General features: G+C 35.5%; 1 long non-coding RNA gene across 1 annotated transcript; it reads left to right on the plus strand.

The window, feature by feature from the left end:
- The first annotated feature begins 424 nt into the window (after positions 1-424).
- On the plus strand, positions 425-2,002 carry LOC113293056. The gene is made up of 2 exons (XR_003332026.1): positions 425-663; positions 1,677-2,002. It is a non-coding gene; the product is annotated as an uncharacterized LOC113293056 (long non-coding RNA).
- Positions 2,003-21,456: the final 19,454 nt, after the last annotated feature.

Here is a 21,456-nt window from a genome sequence, read left to right on the forward strand (position 1 = left end):
AAAATCCGTAGCTATAACAATGAGAAAACAAGTATTCTCAATCATTGTTATACAGTGTCATAGTATCATTATGTAGCATCAGAGTTCAATTGTATCACAACTTCGACAACGATGGTATGGTGATATGTATCACTCCCCCTCAGTCAATACTCCGTCTCACATGGAAACCACTCCCCCTTACATAATGATCCGAAAACCATATCTCCCCTTTAATGAGAACAAGCTTTCCTTGAAAACACTAACCATTTTTGGTGTACCGCCGTACTTTTCATGTACCGCCGAATGTTTCGTGTACCAACGTATGTTTCACCAACGACGTTTTTTAAATCACCCGTTAGATTGTTTTCCTCTCTAACCACAACCGTCGATTTCTTTTCTTTTCTTTCCCTATTCTCTTCCTTCGTTCTCTTCTCGCTCTCTTTATCTTCTTAAGTTCTAAACTAAAAAACCTCTGCAACTGAATATCCACCTACGTTTCGAGAGATTTGCAGAAAATCAATGATGGAGATAAAGGATTGAGTTGGTTTCTCTTCGCTTCCTTGATTAGGCATGCAGTATTTTTCATCTCTTTCTCTTCTAAACAACGAAAATTCCATCCCTCCAACTGAATCAATCACGAAGAATCTGCAACTGAATCAGTCACGGAGATGAAGAATTGAATTGGTATTTTTTCACTTCCTCTATGCAAAATTTCTCAAATTGTTTGATTTTAATTTGTTATCTGAAATTTTAGGATTTTTGTAAATTTTGGGGATTTTATTTATCAATGATTTTGAAGGGTTTGTGTTCAATCCTACTATCTATTTACACACCTCTATATATGTATCAGAAAATTTCACATTGAATTACATGATTCGTTAAATCCTTCAATTTTATCTGTTTACATTGAATCGAGAATTGTTGGGCTTTTTTTTATGGTTTCCCACTTTGTTAATCGACTTCGTTGTTGGATGGATTTTTCTGAAATATGAAAATTATTTGTTCGCATATAATAGTTTTCTTTAGGGAGTCAGCTTAATGTTCAAAAGTTTGGGTTGTATGTGACTATTGGATGCATAGATTAACACTGGTGATGCATATATGAGAACTTCATTGCAAAGTTGTGAGAAATCAGTTGAAAACATCTTCTAGGGCTATGAGTTTCATGAATTCATCTCTCTGGTGGTTCACATGATTATGTTATATTTGATCCATGAGCTCCACTGGAATGTTCTAAAGCTATGGACTATAAACTCATTGGTGAAGCAAGAAGGTAAAAAGAACGAACATGGAAAACTAACGAGTCCAATGATTAGAAAGATGATGAGAAACTAGCAAGTGTGGTGATTTGTAGGTTGTGGAGTGCAAAAGGGTATGCCAATACTCTGTTGAACTGAAAATAAGAGTCAAGCAAATGTTAACCTGCATTTCTTGGTTTCTCTCATACATTATGGTTGTTTCCTTCTGCAAGTTTCTTGACTTTCAAATACCTTTTTTTTTCTTCTTTGTATGATGTTAATTGGTGCAGATATTTTCAATTGTAATAGAGTGAAGCTTTGTTATTGTTATGGTGATCTTAAATGCTTTTATATGCTTAGATTGATGTTGTCACATGTAGACTATGTAATCTATGTTAGAGAAGCAAATCATTTGTAAGATTGGCAATCTGATACTGGGTTCTGTTTTATGCTCTGCAGTTGTTTTCCCACTTAGTTGGGCTCATTTGAAGGTTAGGAAGAAGGTAGATGAACAACGTCAACTATGCTGCCAGATAGGAGAGAACGAAAGGGTGGGGTTGGTGGTACCATTGATCGGCTTGAGGAGAACTTCAAAAATTCGAAATAGCACGTGCAAGAAGAAAGTTATATCTAGGGAAAGAAATGAAACAGTTACTTTTTTAAAGTTGCTAACTTTTTCTGATGTTGGTCTCAGTTTTGCTAGAATACATTACCAAATTTATTGTTTGTCTTGCACTCTTACTGTTTTGGCAACTTCGTTTAATTACAAACTTGATACAGCTAAATCCGAATTTCATTCATAGAGAAAATGTTACAGATTTCACTTCTGTGGAGGTGTCATAGTTTGTTGACGTACAACGCACGTGCACTTGTGTATTTGTAGTGTCAATAAAATTGGCAAAGGTACGAAAACGGGATCCTAATGAATTTATAAAAGAGACATTTCATGACCAAAAGAAAGCATATATCAACTTGTTTAGATGCAATCATAAAGCCGAAGCTAAATGCTTTCATCAAGGAGTTTATAAAGATACAAGATAACCCCTATAATATTCCACAGCCGCACTCCCCACAAAGATTTGGAAATTAAGCACAAGTTCAATTAAAAACTCTCCCGCATAAAATGTCATTCCCGAAAGAACAACAAGTGTGACCTTAATTTCAAAAGAAAAGAAGGATTTCTTTGGACATAACAAATCACATACGAATATGAATTTGAATCCAAAAATACTCAATTAGATCAATCACAAGAGAACCCATAATTAATCTAATCGGAAATATACAACCAAATTAACCACAAAAAGTGATGAATTTAATTGATCATGCTCGACATAAGAGAACTTACGGAGCCTTACAGTATATACATAAAAATATGGCTCAGGGAAGATCAATATTGCAGAATATACAAGAATTTATTCTATTTTCCATCACTATTCGCACAATGACATACAATAGACATAATCCTTGTCAACAAAAGATTTTAACCCATCTTCCATCAATAAATGACATAGTAGGCTTAACTTTTGTATTTGTCAAAAGTTCATTCATTCTTTTATCAATACATGCATATCGACGTATGAAAGACTTAATTTTTGACAAGGTATGGGACAATCACAGTTCACGAACGCAAACACACATATCCCATAACAAATTGCAATATATAAAACCACAAATATTAATACTGCAAAAATCATCTTCCAAACAATTTTAGAATTTAAACAAATAAACCTAAAAACATGAAGATGAAAACGTTGGACATAGCTATGTGTAAGCACAATAATGGCTATTCCAAACTCTAGTTATTCTTCTAAACAAAACAAGAAAATAAAAATTCTTATCCGAAGATTTACTAGGCATAAGGATCAAATTACTCATCATCTTCATCATCAGAAACACTCCAAGATGCTTGAATCATGTTCAATTCTTCCTTGAGCTCGGGAAACTTAGTTGCAACCAATGATAATTGTTCTTGCACACACTTTACCCTTGAATTTACCTTACACACACCCTTGTGAAATTTTTGAAGAAGACTCAAGCTGGTATGGTCACAATCGTCAAGGGAGTCATCTCTTTGTCTTTTGCACACATTCTCCCTTATACGTCTGAAGGTAAAGGGACGAAAAGTTTTGGGAACCCCAAGAGAATTGCCAATTGAATCAAAATCACGATCACGGCAAATTTTACTAATCAAGAAAGGGTAACCTAACTTCTTGATGGGTGATGTCATCGAAGTCACTTGAAAAATGATGAATCCACAAATATCGAGACTTGGAACACCCAATTCAAGGAAATAAACCAATTCCGCAAACTCGCGACTCCATCGAGAATTCTCAATTGTGGAGGGACAAATATTAGAGATACCAAGTTTTCCGAAAGCCATCAAAGGAACACGAAGAACATTAGTAGGAAACTTCCCTTGATTCCAAGCAACCTTCTTACCGCAAAGCCCAAGAGAGATGTCATCACATGATGTTCGTTCATCATATGGCCTAGGTAGACGTACGTTTCCCAACGGGATTTTGGTAATCTTTGAAATCAACTCTCTATTGACAAGAAATCTTTCTCTATTTATCATGGATTTGAATTCCATCTTTTCAAGATCAACATCATGAATGTTTGGCATAGAAAATTCTTGTAAGAGAATCAAAACCTTGGCCAAGACCATCAAAGATGTTTCCAAGATTGAATTTTTCAAAGAAAACAAAATCCTCTTTATGTCCACTAGATAAATCCAATTTCTTTTCTACAATAAAACCCATAGATGAAATCCTTTCAAAGGTATTAGCACAAGAATCATTAACAAACCTAATCCTAAGAGAATTTTGGTTCAAAGGAAGATTCATGCCAAAGGAACCAAAACTTTTTGAAGTTCTTTTTGAAACCTTGAAGTTCATCATGAGATCTAGAAATTGGAGAGGAACAAGAGGAAATTACTTACTTGGAATGAAATTTGACCACCCCTTTGTCTTATTTTCCTCCAAGGAAGATTTAATGGAGAAAAAAATATGAACCCTAGAAAGTTCACGTCCGCGGACTGATGGGAGGAAGAAGAAGGTCCGCGTACCTCTTCTTTATAGGCTCACTAATGGGATTGGACCCGTTTATGAACCGTAACCCACAAAAGGAATGTGGGATTTTATTTGATGTTCGCACATCAAAGTTGTGGATTCCGTGATACCACAATTAATAAGAGGAGACGGATGCAGTAGAAGGATCTATTTGACACTCCAAAAGATAGAGTAAAATTAATTGTACATAAATCAAACCATTTTCTTGCCCCAGTCCAAGATATGTACAAATGGGGTAACACCAAACTTGTTACGGAGAGGCATAATGTTCAGAGGAATCCTCATGCAACATTTCTGGTTGATATTTGTAAGTATCCCCCGTGATATAATCAAAGTAATTGATGATAATCAGGGCTATCAGAGCTTTCTATCTTCCTTTTGATCTGACTAGAAAGAAGATTCTTCCGATTTCTAGTCTGTACACTATTATTCCAAGGTTTAACATGTATAGAACTTTTGTCGGGTTGATTCTTAAGCTTAACAAAATTAAGTTTTTCTAAGAATATGAGAACACTTTCAAAAGCTCTAAATAGATCTTTGTCAACTGATCCATAACGATAGTATTTCTCAAACAGATCAAGAGTTAATCTAGTGAGAGTCCATATCTTCGAGCGTAATGAGCGTTTTCTCAATCTTATCTTCTTTTTGATTTTTTCTTTAGATTGGTCCTTACCATCTACATTTTCCAAGAACTTAGATGAACCGAAATTATCATGAGACACCAGAAGTTTTGTCCATAGTAATCTTTGACCAATCTTTAAGAAATTCCGGCGTGCGTTACAGATGGTAAGAGAAAGTTTTCCAAATAAATTTCCCATAGGGTAATTTTTAAGGATCAACAAACACAAACTTATTAGGTTTATAGTATTTGCCTGCTCTGATACCAATTGAAAAAGCGGGGGTACAACAACCACACCCAATATTTCAATTAGCAATCTGTATGGACTAACTCCAATATACTTTCAAGAGAAACAACTAGACTTAATCTTAATAAAGTATATCAAGTTATATCTCTCTTTCTTGATTCAATTCTTACTCAAGCAAATAGAAATCTGCGAGTCTAATTGAATATAAGAGAAATCACATGAACGGTACCAAAGACCAATGTTCAAGTATCAATCAATTTCAATCAACAGCCAAAGGTCGGCTTTCCAATTGATTGATTCAAACACACAACCTGTTATATTTCAATTATATAGCAAAATATAATGCGGAAAAGAAATAACACAGACACAAGGATTTTGTTAATGAGGAAACCGCAAATGCAGAAAAACCCCGGGACTTAGTCCAGATTGAACACACATTGTATTAAATCGCTACAAACACTAGCCTACTACAAACTAACTTTGGTCTGGACTGTATTTGAATCCCAAAAATCTCACACTGAACTAAGGTACAGTTGCGCTCCTTACGTCTCTGATCCCAGCAGGATATATACTACGCACTTGATTCCCTTAGCTGATCTCACCCACAACTGAGAGTTGCTACGGCCCAAAGTCGAAGACTTTAATAAACAAATCTGTATCACAAAGAAAAGTCTATGATAATAGATAAATCTGTCTCCCACAGAAATATCCACAAGTTTTTGTTCCGTCTTTTGATAAATCAAGGTGAACAGGAACCAATTGATAACCCGGACTTATACTCCCGAAGAACAACCTAGAATTATCAATCACCTCATAATAATCTTAATCGACGCGGGGAAAGAAAATATTGTGGAATCACAAACGATGAGACGAAGATGTTTGTGACTATTATATCTTGCCTATCAGAGATATTAATCTCAAGCCAATCATTACGATTGTACTCAACACGATAGAATCAGCAAGATCAGATCACACAACTAGGAGAAAGTAGTATCGGTCTGGCATCACAATCCCAATGAAGTCTTCAAGTCGTTAACCTGGTTTACAAGAAGAAACCTAAGGTTAAAGTAGAATCGACTCTATCTAATACAACTAGTATCACAGATGAGGTGTGGGGATAAGTTTCCAAGTTACTCGAGTTCTCCCTTATATAGTCTTCCAAATCAGGGTTTGCAATCAATGTTAGCTTAGTAACAAAGCATTTAATATTCACCGTCAGATGAAAACCTGATTAGATTCAAGCTAATATCTTTCAACCATTGGATCGAAAACTTAGCTTATTACACACAAATGTAATGCACGATTTTAGGTTTGTGTAACCGTACCCAAACATGTACATTTGTTGGTTCAACAGTAGTTAACCAAATGGTTAGCCATATGAGCACTTTCATATCAACCATATTCTTCTTCACCATAACTAGTTCAAATAACTCAAATGAACTAGTTAGAGAGTTGTTCAATTGTATAAATCTTATATAACTATAAAAGACACATTCGAAGCAAAAACGATTTGATTCACTCGAATCGATTCATGAACTTTATAGCCACGGTTTGCAATTTGCATTCCTTAGTTAATTATAAATATAAGTTCACAAATAATCGTCTTTAGATATAACCAACTCAAGTACGCGTACTTAGTTCGCGGACTTAAGTTCCCGGAAGGATTTCACAAACTCCAACAGATATTCTCGGGATAAGAACCTCCGCCAGTTCATGGGCTGGGTTCGTGGACTGAGTTCACGGACTGATCTCACAGCTCTTGTTCCGGTTTTCCTGATTAACAAAGTATGCATACTTTGGTTCAAGGAATAAGGACTTATACATATATGTGTTGCCACACAATGCTTATAATCAACAATGGTTATATAATCTAAACTCTCATTTCAATCATTGAAACATTCTCCGAGGACGTTATATAGTTGTTATTAACAAACCATTTTTCGTCAAATCCATTATCAAAGTGATTGACACATAACATGACTTTCGTCGCTAGGTAAAGATGAACTTGGCCAAAGCGAAAGCTTACTAACACATATTTCGAGAAATAGATAAGCGAGATAAACTCCGCTCGAAATAGCAAATGTGTATAATCAAAGTCTATATAGCAAAACAACTTTTATCTCAAGATATGAGATAGAGTAAATAGACTTTTGAGTGATAGATAAGTTCAAGTCTCCACATACCTTTTAGTCGATGAAGTTCCACCAGTTCCTTGAATAGTTCTTCGTCTTGTATGATGATCACCATGGAGTTCTTGAGCTCAACTACACTTTCTATCCTAGTCCGAGACTTAGCTATAGTAGACTAGAAATCAAGACTTATAGTTTTTATCACTAACATTGATAAACATGCTTGAGATAGCAACGCATGCGAGTTCGACCGAGCAGTGCTCTGAAATTTGCCTTTCTAGCAAACTAATCCTTCGTAACAGCAGACGTCCTCTTTGTTGTTGTTACTGGTGTAGCTGCCTATTCGAAGAGGAGAGTAACCTAATTAGGCAAAATTTCTTACGGTCGCTCAGTTTAAATCTTCTTTGGTATTGAGAAGCTCTAGCGTGTACCGTTGGTGGGAAACTAGATAATTGTGGTTTATCTTTTGTTTTCGATTGATTTGATTGACTAACGGTGGTTGAAATCTGATTGCACCTAGTTTGTTTATGCTTGAGAATCTTCTCTGCTGATATAAGATTCACTCAAACTAGTTCAGAGTTTCGACAGGGATCTTTAGACTGTTGTTAGTGCTAAAGACGATCTTGTGATAATCCATTGTTAACAAACTTCGTTCTGTGCGTGATTGATCACAAGAGATTCAAGTGATTGTGTGCAGGTTTATATTGAAGATCTAAGAAGATTTGAAGACGAAGAATATATTGAAGATTTCTGCTTTGTGAGTTCATAATCTTTGGTGTGCACAATACTTGTTTCGGTAAAAGAGGATCCAATTGATAATCGGTTTATCCTTGTGGAAGATTGGATTGATTAATTGAGTAGATCGGCATCAATACAATTCTTTGGATTAAGAGTGTTGTTGTCTTAATCTTAAACGATTACTTCAGTAATTGAACATAAGATAGATTTAAGGACCTGACGAAGGAGCTAATGTTAAGATAAACAGAAGATCCTTTGTCCAACTCATATCACTTGGTTGAAGAGAGTTGATACCAAACAGATTTGTTGTTCTTTTACTGTTTGGAATACGAACCTAAGGAATTGATCCAAGTACGTGACTTATTTATAAGTTGGAGGCGTGGGAATACAGACAGAACTAAGTGAACTATAGGTTGAGTTGCTTGGTCTCAACTATACGAAGTTGATGTAATTTTTTGTGGCGGCTTAATCTTGAGAGTATTCAATTCTGGACAAGGTCCCGGGGTTTTTCTGCATTTGCGGTTTCATCGTTAACAAAATCTTGCCGTGTCATTTACTTTATATTTTCACATTATAATTGTTTTATTGTAATTGAAGTAAATTACACAAACGTTAATTCTTATTTACTTGATAAGTGAATCCTATTGTGTTTGGTTAAGTTCGAACCTTTTTATCAAGTAACATACTTCGTTGTTGTATTTTCTCGATCTTGTATCCATAGACGATCACACGAAGTGTGAACCGATTAGTTGTATTGTCTCGACTCAGTCCATAGACAATCACTTTCGGATAAAGGACTTATAAGTAGGAAAAGTTTTAGCTTGAGGTATATTTGGGTACCCTAGACTTTTCATATTGATTCATAACACTTCTATCTCTTTTATGGACTCTATTTCTTTTCCAAAGGTTGATTTCTAAGAGATTAATTGTAAATCATAAGCATGACGCATCAAAAGCTCTAAGTCTAAGCATACGTCATCAGACAAAACCATAACTAATTAATCAAAATCATAAATCAATTAAATCAATGCAAAAAGGTCATGAAGAATCATTATAGTTACCAAGCAATTGTGAAACATGGCTTCCTCCGTCGTCCCAGTGTTGGGGTTTAGCTCATCATGCTCAAAACACACTCATAAGATAGAAACATGGCTCAAAAGGTGTTTTTATTGAGGAGAAATAATAATACAACGAATCTGCAACACTTATTGATCGTTACAGAAGACACTGTTACAACACAATAAGACTGCAGAAAGAACGATAGTTTTTTATTGCAGCAGAATCTGCAACTGTCTGTGTGCGTCCAACTTCGTCTGCTTCTTCTTCAGCACCAACAGAATACCTTTCTGCAACTTGGTTTGTTCGGATCTGGGGTGTTGGTGTTGGTTGAATTTGGTTGCTGAATTTAGTTGGTAGGAATGGAAGAACTGGGTACATATATGTTTATCCGTGGGTCATCAATACCAAATAAAGCTATAACAAGTAAAAGGAATCTGCAACCTACCAAGAAAATAAACAAATAAAGCACACTCTTGTATAGTTTCCTGTTTAAGAAAACTACATTTATTTATGGTTCGGGTTCAGGATCTATGAAAGGGTCTAGATAAAATATTTTCATGGGTGTACTTCCTCATAGGCGGGATCCAAAGATTTAGGTTCTAAAGTCTGTAAAAACTCAACTAAGAATTTAGAAGCACATAATAATAACCTGAATAATTGAGGATCCTCTAAGTCAATCAGATTTGACTTACACAACTGACCATAATGAAAATGGTGGTCATTCTTAAGCAAATGTTTCTTTTCTATTCTCCTAAAGTATTTAGGTTTAGTCTCAGAACTTAATAACACACATATTTGAAACTCATAGTTCCCACATTTGGAAGAAAAATATTTGGTGGGAAAACAAAGTCAATCTGGGTATCATAGCCTCGGTAAACCACATCAACCATAGGATGAGTTTCTCACACCTGAACTTTCTTATGGACATCACTAGGTTCAAGAAAACGTGTATGAAGATAATCTGGCACAATGGTTAAAGCACATATATCAAGTCCCAAGTGAGGGATTTCTGTAAGAGTCAAAGGTGAAGTACATGGAGAATGATAATCACCCCCAAACTTAGAGTTTTGGGTGTCTCTAGATAGACTAGCTACAATTTCCCTAATTTTTAGGTCTTCGGATTCCTGGAAATGGTCAATTGCTTCTTCTAGGTTATACTTAGGTGACGCAACCTCACTCATATTTGAACTCTCTACGAGTCTATATTCTTTATCTAAGACCAATGTTTCTAAATCGCGAGACTCGAAAACAATATTCTCAGGATAAACCCGCTCCTCTAAACTATCATCGGCTTCGTAATCATAAGGTAATACTACATCGTCTAAAACGGTGGTATCTCTAGTCAAATCCTCGTCCTTTTGAATAGGTGAATAATTATTAAAATTGTTTGGATTTGAACTAGAAATAATATTATCATTGTAAAGCTCAATTGGAGTAACAAATTCCTGATCACTATGCCTATATGTGTCCGATTCTTCATTAACACTATCTTCATCATAATCATCATTATAATAACATGAAAATGGTCGAACCTCATCTAAAAAAGTAGTGTTACCAATTATGACCTCGTCATCTTGATTATGCAAATAATTATCCTCATTTTCAAGGGTATTATTGGAAACATTATATTGGAAATTAAGATTATTTCGAGCAGTTCTGTTCTGGGCCTCTAGCAAAAGCTTTTGAGTCGACTCACATGACTTCCTTATGGTATCGTAACTCGACTCACACGAATTCCTTATAGTATCGTGTATAAAAGGTTCACTCATGGGTGTATTTTGTTTATTCATTTATAACACAAACCTATTTGTTTGTTCAGTTAACTGCTTGAGAGATTCTTCTAGAGAAATGGATGGATCATAAATAGCACTAGGATATAACTGTTTGATTAAATCATTCAACGGGGAACTAGTACTATTACATTCCTTATTTTCTTGCTCGTATGACCCGTGCATGTGTGGATAGTAATTAGGCTCACTATGGTATGGGCCATAACCTTCAAAAGATCGATGTTCCCAACCACTATTCACACTATGGTCAAAGTAATGTCCATTTTGAAAACCAGTCGGATATCAGTCAGACATTATATTGTGCACGTGCAAATGCAAGGTTGACTAAAATGGGTAAGCTCAGGTTATCACAATAAAATATACCTACAGTCAAAGACTGGTCAAAGGTACAAGGCTAAGGTCTGTGGACTTTCAGCTGGTAACTCCCATAAGGCCCAAGGCACGGGTTCGGTTTACTAATCCACGAGGTTTTCTAAATTCGGTAGTCTGACAATGCAGTTGGTATGTGCACGTGTTTGTGTGTGCTTCCACAAAATAAAACCCACTGACAGGAGATTCATGGGTGGTTAGAGTCTTACCTCCCGTACCATACGGGGGATGAACCGTTGAAGTCGACTCAGGCCACCGACTTCTATGTCAGTGTACGAACTCGAGGGGCCGAGACAGTATCGTAACTGTCTTCCTTCCCTGCAAACAATTTTTTTTTAATTTTTAACCCTTCCTTAGGGTTTTAAAAATAATGTCCAAGTCCAAAAACAAAGTCCAAAATGTTGTCCAAAAATAAAAAGAAAAATTACAAAAATACAACAAACCCTAATACAAAGTTTCTGAAAATAAAAAGAAACAAAATCTGAATATATACAAAATCTTCTTTACTCCTTTTGGACTCCTCTTTTCTTTCCTTCTTTGGTGATGCTTTCCTTTTATAGCACTTTTTCTTTCCTTGTAGCTTCGCCCCAAATCTGAAAAGAATAAAAAAAAATATACCAAAGGCGTAAACGAGAACAAAAATATAATAATAATAATAAATAAATAAATTTAAAACCTAAAACCTAAACACAAGTCCGCGTCGGCGGCGCCAAAAATTGATGTAGTTTTGAAAGTGGTAAAATAAAGTTCGTTGTTCGGACTTGTGAAGATTGGGTTTAAGACTTAAAACTAAAAACCAAGAAAATATGTACACACGGTTGTCACAAAATATCAAGAGAATTGGGACTCGGGTTTCCACCATTAATCACATTTAATTGGTTCGTATATTAATTCATAACACTTCTAGGTCTTTTATGGACTCTATTTCTTTGCCAAAGGTAGATTTTGTAGATTAATTGTAAATCATAAGCATGGCGCATCAAAATCTCTAAGTCTAAGCATATGTCATCAGACAAAATCACAACTAATTACTAAAAATCATAAATCAATGCAAAAAGTCATGAAGAATCATTATAGTTACCAAGCAATTGTGAAACATCGCTTCCTCCGTCGTCCTAGTGTTGGGGTTTAGCTCATCATGCTCAAAACACACTCATAAGATAGAAACATGGCTCAAAAGGTGTTTTTATTGAGAAGAAATAATAATACAGCGAATCTGCAACACTTACGGTCGTTACAGAAGACACTGTTACAACACAATAAGACTACAGAAAGAACGGTAGTTTTTTATTGCAGCAGAATCTGCGACTGTCTGTGTGCGTCCAATGTTCTTCGTCTCCTTGTTCTTCAGCACTAGCAGAATACCTTTCTGCAACTTGATTTGTTCGGGTCTGTAGCCTCCCAATTATCCCTACTGGTGCCCCCAACTCTCCACGCCCCCTGCTGTGACTCGGAACCACTTATATATACATCACAGCTCCATATTTAGGGTAAATCTTCACAGAATATTATTATTTTTCCCTTCGGCCAAGTCACGGAAAAACCTCCCACCTAATTCTTTACGCGGCTCTGCTTCTTTCCAAATTAACACGTCTTGATATATTAGAGTCTTGGTAGAATATTTTCTCTCATTCTCACGTAATTTCCAAATATGGAACCAAACACCCGTGAAACTCTCCCGGAAACCCTGTTCGAATCCAACTGATGAAAACTCCTCCTTTTTCTCCTACTCGGCCTCTGAATAGTCTCCAAAATCTCTGTTGACTTTTTAGGACCAAATCCTCACGAGATATTTTCTCTTAATCCTTGCAGATCCCAATATAAATCAAATTTCACCCGAAAAACTCTGTTTTTGTTTTGCGAGAATAATTATGGTAACTTCCTTCTCTTTTCGATTCCAACATTCTTAGCAATCCTGTTTCGATAAAACCGGGCCAAACCAACTCATTCCCATGAAATACTTCGACAAAATCTCGACCAATTTTCGTCTCAGAAAGTTTGTGCTTTCTCATAAAGTTTCCCGCCAAATTCAGTTTTTTAAAATGTTGAAGATGGTGGAGTCCCTTTAACCACTAATGGGGTGTCGATAGTAAGTGCCATTGGGTTACCCTTTATCAACTGGGTACCCCTTATTAACTTTTCGAGCCGATTTCTCCAATAACGTTTATTGCCCAAAAATACCTACAAACACATAAAACACGATAATAAATACGAAATCAAGTGCTAACAATATATAGTATTGAGATCAAATTAGACACATAAATTTGTCTATCAGTATTCACATGGAGGTATAACCGAACTTGTTTTGGTAGAACCGAGAAACCCATAATTGGTGATTTGATAGGATAGTCAATCACATATTTCTTGGAATTCAGACGAACCAATTCTAAACTTGTTTGGAAGTGTGACAAATCGTTTCCAAGATTGTAAGTATGAAAAAGGACTTGCAAAGTAAAGATGTCAACATACTTTGAACATGTTCAGTAAATCTTATCATTAATTATTCAAAGATATTCATTAATAGCTAAAGAAGAATCACAGGATCGAAATAAATTGAGAATCTTTTAATTAAGGTTTCTTAGTTTTTATATGTTATTTAATCTCCAGCAATTAAATGCATATCTTTAGAAAATAATAATTAGTAATGTGCATTTTCTAATTATAGATTTTTCTATTGGGATTTCGGTCAATATTTGGACAGTGCATTTCTAGGAATTATGAAAACCGATTTTTTGTTTATTGCATATCTTTGAGAATATTCGGTTTTGGAAATTCCTTGGTTTCCAAACTTCCTTGTCTATAAATATTGAAGTTTGCATTTCTAGCAAACTAATCCTCGGATCTAGCAAAACTACCTAGTTGTGTTGTTACTGGTGGAGCCGCCTATTCGGAGAGGAAAGTAACCTAATTAGGCAAAATCTTTTACGGCTGCTCAGTTTAAAGACTTCTTTGGGATTGAGAAGCTCTATTAGTACCGTTGGTGGGAAACTAGATAATTGAAGTTTATTATTAGTTTTCAATTGATTTGATTGACTAACGATTATTGAACTTTGATTGCACCTAGTTTGTTTATGCTTGAGAATCTTCTCTTCTAATATAAGATTCACTCAAACTAGATCGAAGTTTCGACGGGGATCTTTAGACTGTTTGTAGATCTAAAGCGTCTTGTGATAATCCAACGTTAAAAGACTCCATTCTATGTGTGATTGATCACGAGAGATTCAAGTTGATTATTTGCAGGTGCTGATTAAAGATTAAAGAAGATAAGAAGACTTTTTGGGTTCATAATATTTGGTGTAAAAAATACTTGTTTCGGCTGGAAAGGGATCCAATTATAATCGGTTTATCTTTGTGATAGATTGGATTGATTAGTTGAGTAGATCGGCATCAATACACTTCTTTGTGATTAATAGTATTGATTGCATAGTCTAACAATTACTTCGGTAGTTGTTGAGAGATTGATCTAATGACCCAACAAAGGAGTTTATTGGTTAAACGGAAGAGCCTTTGTCAAACTCATATCACGTTGTTTGAAAAGAGTTGTTACTGAACAAATTTGTTGTTCTTTTACTGTTTGGAATACGAAGCAAAGGAATTATTCCAAGTGTGTGACTTATTTACAAGTTGGAGGCGCAGGGATACTAAGGGAACTAGGTGAACTATAGGTTTAGTTGCTTGGTCTCTATTATACGAAGTTGGTTTGATTTTGTATAACGACTTAATTATGAGAGTATTCAATTCTGGACTAGGTCCCGGGGTTTTTCTGCATTTGCGGTTTCCTCGTTAACAAAATCTCGCTGTGTCATTTACTTTTATTTTCTGCAATTATAATTGTTGTTATTATAATTTAAAGTAAATTACACAAACTGAAAAAGCGGGGGTACAACAACCACACCCAATATTTTGCTTAGCAATCTGTATGGACTAACTCCAATATACTTTCAAGAGAATCAACTAGCCTCAATCTTAATAAAGTATATCAAAGAGTTATAATATCTCGATCTCTCGATTTAATCTGCGGGTATGATTAAATATAAGAGAGATAATTTGGATGGTACCAAAGACTAATATCCAAGTGTCAATCAATGTAAATCAACAACCAAAGGTCGGATATTCTAATTGATTGAACTAACGCAAAACCTGTGATATTTCAATTATATAACAAAATATAATGGGAAAAAGAAATAACACAGACACCATAATTTTGTTAACAAGGAAACCGCAAATGCAGAAAAACCCCGGGACCTAGTCCAGATTGAACACATATTGTATTAAGCCGCTAAAAACACTAGCCTAGTACAAACTACCTTCGGTATGGAATGTAGTTGAACCCTAATCAATATCACACTGATCCAAGGTACAGTTACGCTCCTTACGTTTCTGATCTCAGCAGGATACTATGCACTTTATTCCCTTAGCTGATCTCACCACAACTAAGAGTTTCTACGTCCCAAAGTCGAAGACTTTAATAAACAAATTTGTATCACACAGAAAAGTCTACAGTAATAGATAAATATGTCTCCCACATAAATACCTACAAGTTTTGTTCCGTCTTTTGACAAACCAAGGTGAACTGGAACCAATTGATAACCCGAACTTATATTCCCGAAGAACAACCTAGAATTATCAATCACCTCACAATAATCTTAATCGACGCGGCGAAAGAAGATATTGTGGAATCACAAACGATGATACGAAGATGTTTGTGATTACTTTTATATCTTTCCTATCAGATATATCAATCTCAAGCCAATCTTTACGATTGTACTCGTACGATAGAATATGCAAGATCAGATCACACAACTACGAGAAAGTAGTATCGGTCTGGCTTCACAATACCAATGAAGTCTTTAAGTCGTTAACCTGGTTTACAAGAAGAAACCTAAGGTTAAAGAAGAATTGACTCTAGATAATACAACCAGTATCACACGTAAGGTGTGGGGATTAGGTCTCCCAGTTGCTATAGTTCTCCCTTATATAGTCTTCAATTCAGGGTTTGCAATCAATGTTATCTTGGTAACAAAGCATTCAATGTTAGATGAAAACCTGATTAGATTCAAGCTAATATTTTTCAACTGTTAGATCGAAAACCTAGCTTGTTACACACAAATGATATGCACGATTTTAGGTTTGTGTAACCATACCCAAACATGTACATTCGTTGGTTCAACAATAGTTAACCAAATGGTTAACCATATGATCACTTTCATATTAACCATATTCTTCTTTACCATAAATAGTTCAAATAACTCAAATGAACTAGTTAGAGAGTTGTTCAATTGCTTAGATCTTATAAAAGTATACAAGACACAATCGAAGCAAAAAACGATTTGATTCACTCGAATCGATTAATGAACTTTATAGCCACGGTTTTCAAACTTGCATTCCTTAGTTTATATAAGTTTAAGTTCACGAATAATCGTCTTTATAAATAACCAACTGAAGTACGCGGACTTAGTTTGCGGACTTAAGTTCCCGGAAGAGTTTACAAACTCCAATAGATTTTCTCGGGTCGAGAACCTCCGACAGTTCGCGGACTGGTTTTCCGATTTTTCTGATCAACAAAGTACGCATACTTTGGTTAAAGTAATAAGGACTTATACATATATGTGTTACCACACAACGCTTATATCCAACATTGGTTATATATTCTAAACTCTCATTTCAATCATTGAAACATTCTTAGAGGACGTTATATAGTTGTTATTCACAAACCATTTTTCATCAAAGCCATTTTCAAGTGATTGAAACTTAACATGACTTTCTTCACTAGGTAAATATGAACTTGGCCAAAGCGAAAGCTTACCAACACATATTTCGAGAAATAGATAGGCGAGATAAACTCGGCTGGAAATAACAAATGTTTATAATCAAAGTCTATATAGTAAAACGACCTTTGTTTCAAGATAGGATATAGAGTAGATAGACTTTTGAGTGATAGATAAGTTCAAGTCTCCACATACCCTTTAATCGATGAAGTTCCACCAGTTCCTTGAGTAGTTCTTCGTATTGTATGATGATCGCCATGGAGTTCTTGAGATCAACTTCACTTTCTATCCTAGTCTGAGACTTAGCTATAGTAGACTAGAAATCAAGATTTATAGTTTTGATCACTAACATTGACAAATATGCTTTAGATAGCAACGCATGCGAGTTCGACCGAGCAGTGCTCTAACAATCTCCCCCTTTGTCAATTTTAGCGACAAAACTATTAATACATATGGAATACAAAAATAAATAATACGCTAGATCCTATTCCACATGCCTAATCTTCAACATTACTCGAAATCTTCATCACTTCCAAGTACTCCAATGATTCCAAAGGTTGTAAGTTTAGCATCATCGTTGTTGAAAATCCGCAGCTATGACAATGAGAAAACAAAATTCTCGATCATTGTTATACAGTGTCATAGTATCATTATATAGTATCAAAGTTCAATTGTATCACAACTTCGACAATAATACTATGGTGATATGTATCACTCCCCCTTAGTCAACACTCCATGTCACATGGAAACCACTCCCCCTTACATAATGATCCGAAAACCATATGTATTTGTAGTGTGAACTACATATTAATTATCCCCCTTTTTGTCAATAAAATTTCCAAAGGTACAAGAACGGGATCCTAATGAAAATTTCCATAGAGACATTTCATAATCAAAAGTAAGCACATATCAACTTATTTAGATGCAATAATATAGCCGAAGCTAAATGCTTTCATCAAGGAGTTTATAAAGATACAAGATAACCCTTATAATATTCCACAGACGCACTCCCCACAAAGATTTGGAAATTAAGCACAAGTTCAAATAAGAACTCTCCCCCATAATATGTCATTCTCGAACGAACAACAAGAGCAACCTTAATTTCGTGAGAAAAGAAGGATTTAATTTGACCTAACACACTAAGATATTTGACAGAAAATCAACCTACTTAAACAAATGCAAAACCGAAGTAGACACTTATTGGAGTTCCAAACTCAATTGCCCAAAAGATCGAGATAAGTACAGGGGCAAGAGTTATAGAAACATCTAATGAACTAAAACAACATCTGATGAACTAAAACGGGTACGCATACTTGAAATACCCGGACCAAGATTGGGTTTCGCCAGTACGCAAACGGGTACGCGTACTTCCAATCCCAACAGAAATATTCGGACATGAACCTTACGCCAGTACGCGAACGGGTACGCATACTTAGGTTCTCGGATTTCTCAAGCCAACAGGTACGCGTACGGGTACGCATACGATGGTTCCCGGACATGGATTACATATGTGCAAGAGTACACAACATGTCATATCCAATAATGGTCAAGTGTTCTAAACTCTTATTTCAATCATTAAAACTTTCTTAGAGGATGACAATAGCCGTTTTCACACACTATTAGCATCAAAGCAATTTTCAAGTTATTGAAATAATCATAACGAAACATTCCAAGTCTACACCAAATGATTGTATCACACAAACCATGTAAGATGTTACTCGGCGATTTTCACATGATCATCTTTTGACTTGCGTCAAGAATATAAGATGAACTTGGTCGAAGCGACAACTTTCCAACACATATTCCGAGAAATACGTAAGCGAGTTAAACTCAGCTCGAAATCTCAAATGTGTATAATAGAAAAATATATCGTAAGACGACTAATGTCTCAATATAGGAGATAGAGTAGAAATAGACTTTCCAAGTGATAGATGAGTTTCAGTCTCCACATACCTTTTGTTGATAAAGTTCCACAAGCTCTCCTTAGTAGTTCCTCGTCTTCAAATGATGAACGCCGTGAAGTCTAAGGCTCAACTACACAATCTATGTCCTAGTCTTAGACATCTATAAGTAGACTAGAAATCAAGACTCATAGTTTTGATCACTAACATTGACAAACATGCTTGAGATAGCAACGCATGCGAGTTCGACCGAGCAATGCTCTAACAATCTCCCCCTTTGTCAATTTTAGTGACAAAACTATCAATACCTATGGATTAAAAAATAAATAAAACTTTGTAGCTTCTCATCCAAATGTTTGATCTCCTTGGAATCTTCAACATGACTCGAAATCTTCGTGACTTCCAAGTAATCCATGATTGTAAACGTGTTCAACTCAGCATCATAGTTGTTGAAGATCTGTAGTGATAACAATGAGAAAACAGTTTCTCTCAATTATTGTTATACAGTGTCATAATATTATTACACAACATCAAAGTTCAATTGTATCGCAACTTTGACAACAATACTATGGTGATATGCATCACTCCCCCTAGTCAATACTTCATCTCGACATGAAAAGCACTCCCCCTTACATAATGATCCTTAAACCATATGTATTTGTAGTATGAAACTACATATTAATTCTCCTCTAATATAATTGGAAAAGGTACGAAAACTAGTGGAATCCTCATGAAATTTTCATAGAGATACTTCATGACCAAAAGAGAATAACATACCAACTTATTTAGATGCAATCATATATCCGAAGCTAAATGCATTCATCAAGGAGTTTATAAAGATACAAGATAACTCCTACAATATTCCACAGCAGCATTCCCCACAAAGATTTGGCAATTAAGCACAAGTTCAAAAAGAACTCTCCCCCATTTAATGTCATTCCCTAAAGAGCAATAAGAGCGACCTTACTTTTACGAGAAAAGAGGGATTTTCAAAGAACACTAGGATACTTAACAGAAACACATCTACTAGAAAAAAATGCAAAATTGAAGCAACAGTACTCTAGGAATTCCAAACTCAATTTCCCAACAGATTGAGATAAGCACAGGGGAAAGAGTTGTGGAAGACTAATGAACCAGAACAACACCAATATACTGTCGTAAGTGTTGAAACGTAGCAGTATTTAATGGTTTAGTGAGAATATCAGCCAATTGTTGTTCGGAAGGCATAATTCCATATTTATGATACCATTTTCATAAAGATCTCGAATAAAATGGTACCTTATATCAATGTGCTTTGTTCTTGAGTGCTCAACGGGATTCTCAGTAATTTGAATCGCACTAGAGATATCACAAAAGATCTTCATTACTCCAGTATCAATTCCATAATCAGCCATCATTTGTTTCATCCATAGGAGTTGAGTACAACACGAGCCGGCAGCAATATATTCTGCTTCATATGTAGACATGGATTGTGAATTTTGTTTCTTTCTATGCCAAGCCACAATATTCAGTCCTACATAGTAGAAACCTTCTGATGTACTTTTTCTGTCTTCTACACATCCTGCCCAATCAACATCTGAATAAGCAGAAAAGTCAGTGTTAGTATCAAAAGTGTAAGATAGACCATACCCGACCATGTGATTTACATATCGCATGATCCTCTTTGCAGCTGCAAGATGAGATTCCTTAGGATTTGCCTGAAATCTAGCACAACAACCAACACTAAAAGAAATATCAGGTCTAGTAGTTGTAAGATATAAAAGGCTATCAATAATAGATCTATACAATTTTTGATCCAATTTTACTCCTTTTTCATCTTTGTGCAGTTTACCAGTAGTGGGCATAGGTGTCAGTTTTAGAGTTGACTTATCCAGACCGAACCTTGAAACAAGATCCCTTGCATATTTTTCTTGGGATAAGCAGATTCCATCCTTATGTTGTTGAATTTGTAATCCTAAAAATAACTTTAACTCACCAACATTGCTCATTTCAAATTATTTAGCAAGAGAGACTTGGAAATCCTTTGCAAGTTTCTCAGACGTTGAGCCATAGATGATATCATCTACATAAACTTGAGCAATGACAACATCTTTCCCACTCCATTTGGTAAACAATGTTTTATCAGCTCCGCCTCTTGAAAAACCTTTCCTGATAAGAGAAGTGGTAAGTTTTTCAAACCAAGCTATAGGCGCTTGTTTTAACCCATATAATGCCTTTTTAAGCTTAAGAACATGATCTGGGAAATCAAGGTTTTCAAACCCCTTAGGTTGAGCGACATAGACTTCTTCCTTTAAGATTCCGTTTAGGAATGCGGATTTTATATCCATCTGAAACAGCTTAACCTTAATAAAACAAGCATGAGCTAGTAATAACCGAATGGACTCAAGGCGTGCCACAAGAGCAAAGGTTTCATCAAAGTCGATTCCTTCAATCTGTGAGTATCCTTGAGCGACAAGTCTGTCTTTATTTCTGACTATTGTTCCAAATTCATCAGACGTTATTCTTGAATATCCATTTAGTACCAACAATATTGATATTGGAGGGACAATGT

The sequence above is a fragment of the Papaver somniferum genome, chromosome 7 (genome assembly GCF_003573695.1).
Source record: "Papaver somniferum cultivar HN1 chromosome 7, ASM357369v1, whole genome shotgun sequence".
Lineage (NCBI taxonomy): Eukaryota > Viridiplantae > Streptophyta > Magnoliopsida > Ranunculales > Papaveraceae > Papaver > Papaver somniferum.